Below are 7,750 nucleotides of genomic sequence, written 5' to 3' on the forward strand. Positions count from 1 at the left end.
TATATTTGTATTTTGAAATTCGGTTAAGTAAGAGGAAAGAAGATAAGAATATTTACAGCAAAAATGCCTATTTCCTTTAAGAAAAATATCTTTAGCACTAGTTCTGAATTACTAGTTACGTAACGCTGGATGAAATCTGCTGGTGCTGCTTCAAGAAAACTGGTGTTAGAGTAGTCTGAAATGGTAAGGGTTGAAGAAGATGGAGCATAATAAACCATTTACCTTCTTTTTATGAAGTCTTTTGTATGAATGACTGCAAAATTGAAAAATATGATGATTTAATTGTACTTCTATACAACTGAAATACAAGACAATACTTTCACCCTGGAAAAACAGAGTTGAAGTGTGTGACTATATATGTACTCACAGGTACACACATACACATACATAATTATTGATTACAAAAATTCTCAAGTGACTACTTGAGACCGTTCAAATGCTAACTTTGTTTTTTTTAGTCTTAAGTCATAAAATATGCATGAATGTAATTGCTAGGAATCCAGTATGTAAATGTGTCCAAAATGGTGCTCATACATTATATCAACAAACAGAAAGATAGGATGTGGGCTGTATTTTTAGAATAATGAACATGATAAAAGATTAGGTCTTTTGTTATATTTCTTCTGAAAAATGCAATTTGTTAGAAGTTATATTGTCTGTGAAAAGAATCCCTACTGCAACTTTAATGTGTTTTTTTTAGTATCAAAAACATAAAAGCACATCAGAACACATCATGTGCAAACCATGGCATTAAACAGATTAGAAAACTAAATGTCATACTGTAACATGACCAGGTTTTTTGCAGTTAATTTACAAGAAAGGCAGAAGAGCTCTGCAGGAAGCACTTTCTCCAAATATGCCCCCTGCAGCTAAAATACCTCATATACCTTATTGTTCTTACAGGGGGGGGGGAAAAAGGAAGAAAAAACCCCTTGACTAAAGTGATAAATTTAAAGCTTATGTGGATTTTTAAGATGACTAAATGAATTCCATGTGAGATTGTGTATTGCAAGCAAATTAAAAACAAATAACAGCAGTCTTAGCTATAAAATACTTTTGTAATCTACCATTCGACTATTTGCACTGCAGTTGTACTGAAATATTTGTAATTTTATGAATGCTTCAATTATGAGTAAACTTTTAATTGAATTCCTATTTGTGTTTTCTTCTATGCCCCTTTGTGACACTGCATTTCTGTTACTATCCTTGAGAAAGTAGGATGCTGTACAGTCCACTGTAGCCACAAACATGCTAGTTTGCTTTATTTACTAAGAAACATGTTGGAATTTCAAATATGTTTTGCTACCAGATCTGGAGGAGTTAAAGAGGGCTCTGTATACTCTTGAATAGACTTAAGTAAAAGGCCATCAGTCGTCTTAATTAAGCCTTTTCATATAAGCACTGCCTGAAATCACCTTAGCTGCCTTTTCAAGCTCTCACCTGATTGTAATTAAGCTCCTTGGAACATTAACCTGGCTTTTTCCTCATGATTCATCTCATTAGGAAAAAAAGGCAAATGACTCGCTTTTATATGCTACTTTATATAGTGGCCTTCTACAGGAGTTGGTGAAATCCTTGGACAGTGACTTTAATAGAAGCAGGATTATTTCCTTGGAAATTAAGTGATCAACATGTTTATGCAATTCCCTAATGAAAAAGAATACTCCCCTACAAAAATTCATTGTATAATAACAGTGCCCATTCCATTTTACCTTTGGACAATTAACCACGTCAACAATTGAGATCACTCTTTCAATAGGCTAATGGCCTGGTTGAGCAGTTAAAAAGTATATTGTAGTTCTAACTTAGGTATTTAAGACTTCCTGCAGAAGACCTATGTTCTCAATACAAAATCAAGTATTTGGACCATACAGTAATCTGACCTAGAATACATGCTACCCTGGTAGGCTAATATACAGCATCCATTTGCATTTGGAGGAACAGTGTGGAAAAGCCTTCTCAAAGCTCAAAGGAATGGGAGCTTCAAACTGTATTGTATCATGGGAATGAGATATGCTCGTTTTTTCCTACTTCCTTGCGTGACTATGCAAACACTGGGAACAAGTTAAATCCTATATATATTCATATGCTGTTGGGTTTTTTGAGTTTGTTCCATTAAAATTTTACTTCCTTTAGAGATTTCTTGAACAATAACCATATAGCCAGCAAAATGATAAAACATAATTACTTCCAGCTGTTCCAAAAGAAGAAACTGTAGTCAATCTGAAGAAAAAAAATTAAAGAAAATTTTTGGACCCTGTCAAAATACAATAATTTTCAGAGCTGAGTGAACACTACTCTTTAGTTTGATAGCTGAACAAAAGGAACAAAATATAAATGAGTTGGGCCAAGCTGAAATAAATCTTGCTTTTTCCATCAGTAAATTTGTTTCAGGTCTAATGAACATGGTCTTGGACTCAAAAGGGTCTACTTTGTTTTCTGTCTGCTTTTGAAAAAAACCTTTTAGATAAAAAGGACGCTGTAGTACTTTTCTTTCCCCATCACCTGTATAGAATATTTACTCTAACACAGGACATGAACATACACCACTCATCTGAAAGTTCTGTTTTTAATCAGGGAGAGAGTAGATTGGAAGCAAAAACCTTTCACCTTGTTCCCAATTCTAAGGAAGTTGTCCTAACTACCAGGTGATGAAGCCATTCTCTCACATCAACAAGTGAAATCAGCAAAATAGACTGGGAACAATCTACCCAAAGGTATGTTATAGCGTAATTAGCAGATGGTAAGGACATTCTGCACAGAAAAAAAGGTAAGTTCAAAGACACAAGTAGAATTTCTTGCATCCATTTATAAGTTGGTAGATAAACACAAAACTACCAAGCCTCTTGGTGTGACACTTACTACTACAAAAAAAATTGAGTAGTCTCAGATGCCCTAAAATTCTCTTTATTGGGGATTAAATGGTTTGCTCCCCAGTCCTTGACTGGTTTACTTGCAAGTGAAAAAACTATTCAGTTTTTCCATGGAAAAAGATTTAACAGATAAATCATCATTCTCACACTAATCTATTAATGTCAGGGGTAGCTGCGATATAGCCGTTAGAATTTTTATGAAGTTATCAATGAACATCTTGGTTATAAACATCTTGGTTTATACCAGCTATTTAGCAACCTGCCAGGAGCTCCTGATTACAAGGAAACCAGCAATATTTTTACTTTTTATGTTCAAATAATCTTTGTCTTACTACTTCAGAAGGTGTCCTAAACCAGAGATATTTCCCAGAGAAGAAACAGAGAATACCACCTACTCTTGAAACAGGTAATTTTATCACCTCTCAGAACAAAAGAAGATTCTCTCTGAGAGCCAAGAGTAGTGCAGAGCTGATAGTAGTGAAGGTAATTATTTGTTCAACATACAGTATGAGGAACAAATTCCGAACACTGCTTCTCAAATGTATACTAGCATTATTGGAGACTAAATCTCTGGCTGTTTTGTGTTTCTTCTGTGGTATGGTATGCTCCAACCACCATTTCTCTTTCTTTGTTTTCCTGGGTCTCCTTTGTACTTAGTCCTTTTTCAATGAACGTGTTCTTTCAGTGTAAACTGCTGAATAAGTTTAGAACAGATTAGGACATAAGTGAAAATTATTTCTACTTTTCCTTATTATTAAATATTCCCTCCTAAGGAGAAAGTATGATAAACATTCTTATATTAAAAAGCTACTTAAGAGCTGCTACTGCTATTTAAAACTTTTTGTTCTAATTCTGAGACAGTAACATGAAAAATGGTGATGGTAGTTCTTACAAAAAAAGTCATTCCTGTTTTTTCTTAAGTATTACGAATTCTACTGAACAGTGCAATACATCACCTAATAGCTGCTATAGCTGAACATGAATAATCACAAGTTGACAAACATATGTATTCATAGTTACACTCATCAGTATGCAGCCTTGAATATAAAGTAACAGTATAAACAGCCATAGGTCAATTTTTTCTGTATGAAACCTTCTTGAAATTAAGATCAGACGTGACATCAGCCAAAACAAAATTAAAGTAACACTTGCTTTTGTTTTCACATTCCCTCAAAAATCAAGCTTTAAACAGGGTGAGAGAACAATACTTCTTTACTTTTATCAAAGCCAAAACCCTTTGCTAATTTGATTTGGTAGAAAAATACACTGACCCGTTCAGTCACACAGTATAAACAAACTAGTAACATAGTATCTTGTATGTAAGCAGAATTCAGGTAACAAAGTAATAGGAAAAAAAATTAAAGCACAAAAATTTAATTCAGGGTCATAAATGTATCAAAAGCCCAGAGGTTTGTAAAATATCTGGTGCTTGTGTGTAGGGGAAATTTTAGAAACAGGCAGGTATCTAGCTCCTGAGTCTTTCTTTCTTCTTCATGAATAGGACTTCTGCATGTCATCTTGGTGAAACTGGATTCTGAGCTTTTTGGATAAAAATAGTCTGGATGTTGCATCAAACTTCAGCAAAATAGTGAAGTGGGATAACCGGACCACAGATAAAAGCGTCACATAATTTTAACTTTAATCTTTATCTTACTCTCCTCAACAGAGTAAGATTAATTAGCAAAAAAACGCAAGAGTTACTGCAAGTTCTGACATTTTGCAAACACTAGCTTGACTGAACACTGTGATCGTGACTGAAAATCACACTTGAGTGCTACTCCAGTGCCAGAAGCAGCAGAATAAAGCACTGCACTTTTGTAGGGTAACAGTAGTGGGTATGTTTATGACTGGTAGAAACATCCAAGGCGTAGCCAAGCTAGCTGCAATACATTTGCTCATATACCCTTAAGAGTAAGAGGCTGGGGCCTACAGTACAGTATCTTTTAGGGTATTTGGATATAGACCATCTTGTGTTTTGAACATCTTCACTAGCTACTTATGCTGCTACTGTAACTCTTGTTCTATTAAATTTTATTGTGGGTAGGAATGCTGAGACTAAATATTCATAAGCTACCCACCATGTACATGCCATGAGTAGTTCAGAGTTCTCACTCCATGTTCTTGTGTAAATAGCTCTCACTTAAGTACATACCAGTTTAACTACCCAATCTAGCTGTACAGTGATTACCACCCTCAGCTGTAGTAACTATCACATTCTACGAACATTCAGTACTCCCCCAAATTTAAACACAACCTAGCAAACTTCTGTAATTTTTCTGAAAATCTCAGCTTGAAAGAGCCATCAATACCTGCACCCCTTGCTTGTCTAAGGATGAAAATCATAGCATATCATTATATATCAAAGTAATTTCTAAAAGTAGTTCTGGTTCTTATCGATGCCTTACTGTATCTGAAATATTCGAATGAACTTAAAAGTGTTTCAAACTATTCTTACATCTTTATGGGGATGACTCAACCGACAAGAGGTGTTTCCTCACTTTACAGTTTCTGAAAGGGCAACAGCAAAGTCAGTAATTCAGAGATGCCAAATGACCAAGTGGAGATTTATTTAACAATGGAACACAAAACAGAACTTCCAACTGATTACATGAGACCTCTTCACTTAGATACAGTTCTCAATGTTGAACTAATTTGCAAAAAAAAACCCCAAAACCTATATCATTTGCTACCTAGGTTTACTTTGAGTCTACATTAAAACTTGGTCTTTCAGGTTTCTTGATTTTAATTTCAGGACATATATGCATAAACACTTGTAAGATGAAACTGTTATTTTGCATGGTTTTAATACAATAGTTTTGGAGGGGGAAGTTCTAAAATAAACAGAAATTATTTGGATCTCTGAGTTGAGAGTGGGCAAAGAAAAAACTGTTTTCACAAGTCATTAGGCATGTCAATCCAACTAGAGGCTATGTTGCAGAGGAATAAATACTTAAGCTGTTTCCCAAGCCAAACTGAGTTTTCAGTTTTTCCCCACTTTATGTCTTGTTATAACTGACAGCCAAGAAATGCAAAGCAAGGATTTAGGTGCCGCACTTAGTGCATTTCATAAAACACTTGTGTATATTTCCTCCATTATTTCCAAATAAACCCTCCCCAGGGACACTATGAGGTAGACTTTTAACTTAAAACACAACCTTTTGTAATTCATGGGATCCACTATTTCCTTTATGTTCATAAATAGATAACTCAGAATTTTAGAGATGGAACCTGCAATTCCAAACACAGTTAAAAAAATAGTAGATATTTTGTATTTTCTACAGCTAGTTTACACCAGTAGATAATATACGTATAAAAAACACATGCATAAATATAAGTACATACATATTTATACATATTTTATGTTTCTTTATTAAAATATATTATATATGTGTATATATAAGTATATATGTAAATAAAAGTCCTAGGGCAGAAGTCTGGCAACAAGAATACAACAATCCCTTGCCAGAAGCAGCTGCTTATTCATTTGTTCTACGAAAACTATGTATTTAACATGGCTATCTCTGCAAACCATAGTACTTATAGTACTTCTGGGATAGAGGATTTTTTTACAGAAATAAATATACAGTGATATGTGTAATTGCTGAAACATTTTCAAGGCAAGATTTGACGTTCTCTCAGGGATGGCTTACAGCTGATGTAGTCTACTCTGCCACAGTGCAGTATGGAAAGGCAATCTCTTCCAATTAGGACCAGGCAGGATGCCAGCAGGGAAACGGAAAATGCTATGAAGATTTTGCTGGTCTGCAAAGTCTTACCGCTGTTTATCATGTTGAGCGTTTTTTTCAGTCTGCTGTGTATTTTAAAAGCTACAGCCATGAAACATGGAGAAGCAGGAGAATCCTAAAAGTGCCTGAATGAAATCACAGATTCACTTCCTCACAAATCGATGCTTGCAAACTGCAGGATTTACTCTCTGTTATTTCCTACCCCAAATTACTCTGATTTGTAACGCTTCATTGTTTAGTATACATTTATATAATCTGCACATTATCTAAAACAGGGTTCAGCTGACAATTTAATTAAAGCAAATGTGCAGAAGTGAGGGAGAAGTCTGATTAACTCACTAAGGTTCCAGTCTGAGCGATTATCAGCCAACAACAGAAAATTGCCATATTGCAGCTAGTATTTTGGAATCTCTAATTTAAGGGAATCCCTGCAGCCGTATCTGAGACTTTACACCATTTGCTTCTGATTTAAAACACCCATTAGTTAATGCTTGTAAAACAACAATAGGATAAGCATTGTGTAAATACTAAGCACTGCTATTATTTGAATATAAACTTTTTTTTAAGAATGTTAATGATTATTATAATGAAAACTAAAAGGAATATCAGCATAATATCTTTTCTTCTAGGAAGCAGGTCTTGCATCTACTAAATCAAAGTTCTTTGGGCAATATTAGTTGGAATATGTTCATGTTGAATACATTGGTAGAGACTCTTTTAATTTTTGTCACATGGAAATCAATGGATTGTTTTACTGACTTCAATATGAATCAAATCATCCTTCATGTGGAAGAAATTTCCAAATCTCTCTCCTTAGCACAAATAAAATGTAGGTAAAAATCAATGCAAGTAATCTGATCCTGATTACTTATGCCTGTCTCATATTCCCACTCTGTTTCTTTCATTCATCTCTATCACTGGAAGATTCATTGTTAGTTTTGAACAGATGTCAGCAGCACTAAACAATCTTCATTTCCATAACTTACAATGCACCTGTGTAATATTCCAAACATAAACAAAAGTGTTGAGCTAATATAATCCATTTTGTGGCAATAATAGCTACTTTCTTCTTGGCAGTTTTACAAACAGTTGACATGCCTGATTTTTTTTTTTTAATTAAGAAGTCCTTCG

This window comes from Pygoscelis adeliae, unplaced genomic scaffold (genome assembly GCF_000699105.1).
Source record: "Pygoscelis adeliae isolate BGI_AS28 unplaced genomic scaffold, ASM69910v1 Scaffold62, whole genome shotgun sequence".
Classification (NCBI taxonomy): domain Eukaryota; kingdom Metazoa; phylum Chordata; class Aves; order Sphenisciformes; family Spheniscidae; genus Pygoscelis; species Pygoscelis adeliae.